This window comes from Colobus angolensis, unplaced genomic scaffold, assembly GCF_000951035.1.
Source record: "Colobus angolensis palliatus isolate OR3802 unplaced genomic scaffold, Cang.pa_1.0 Scaffold168, whole genome shotgun sequence".
NCBI lineage: Eukaryota > Metazoa > Chordata > Mammalia > Primates > Cercopithecidae > Colobus > Colobus angolensis.
The window spans coordinates 5,616,646-5,617,550 of record NW_012114799.1 but is presented as its reverse complement, the minus strand read 5'-3'; positions in this window follow the sequence as shown (position 1 = coordinate 5,617,550).

The following is a 905-nucleotide window of genomic DNA, read 5'->3' as shown; positions in this document are numbered from 1 at the left end:
ATACACACACACACATGTACACACATACACACACACATATATATCTTTGAAACCCCCCTTGCCCAGTCTTTCTATCTTCCTGATTGTCTTTCTATCTTCCTTTCTATGTCCTGCTGCCCTGACCTGGAGGCAAAGCTTCATGGTTTCGTGTCCTTCCCCCTCAGCTCCCCTTTACTTACATGTCTTAGTTGGAGCTTACATTCCAGCTTGGGAGACAGACAAATACAAGATGAAACAATGATATACCACAGGATGGGGAGAGCACAACTGTTAACTGCTCACATTCCTGCCTCCTAGGGGACTTGTAGTTCTGATCTGGAGGCCTAGGCTGTACCAGGACTTTTGTGATTTTAATCAATTCCCTAACTGTACGTTAGGTACACCAATTTTGAGAACCAATTTTGCATTATGTATGCTTTTTTGTTTTTATTATATACTGTATACATACATATTTGTATATATAGTACCTGATATATATACATACTTATATGTTCTAGTTTTTCAATTTAACATATTTTATGACTATATTCTCATTTTATTAAAAACTTGAGCCAGGCGTGGTGGTGGCTCATACCTGTTAGGAGACCAAGGCAGCAGGATTGCTTGAGGTCAGGAGTTGGAGACCAGCCTGGGCAACATAGCAAACCACCATCTCTAAAATAATAATAATAATTTACTCCAGTGCTGGAATAGTATTGCTTAAAACAAAGCAAAAACTTGAAAGCATAACTTTCAATGGTCTTATAGGTTCACATTGTATAAATGGAGCCTGAAGTTTAAACTATTTTCCTTATTTTTGTATGTTTATTCTAATTTTCACCAGTTACAAGTTATGTTGCAATGACATTCCTATCTATAAACTATTTCCCACCTTCTGATAAATTCTTTTTGACAGAGTCTTAGAA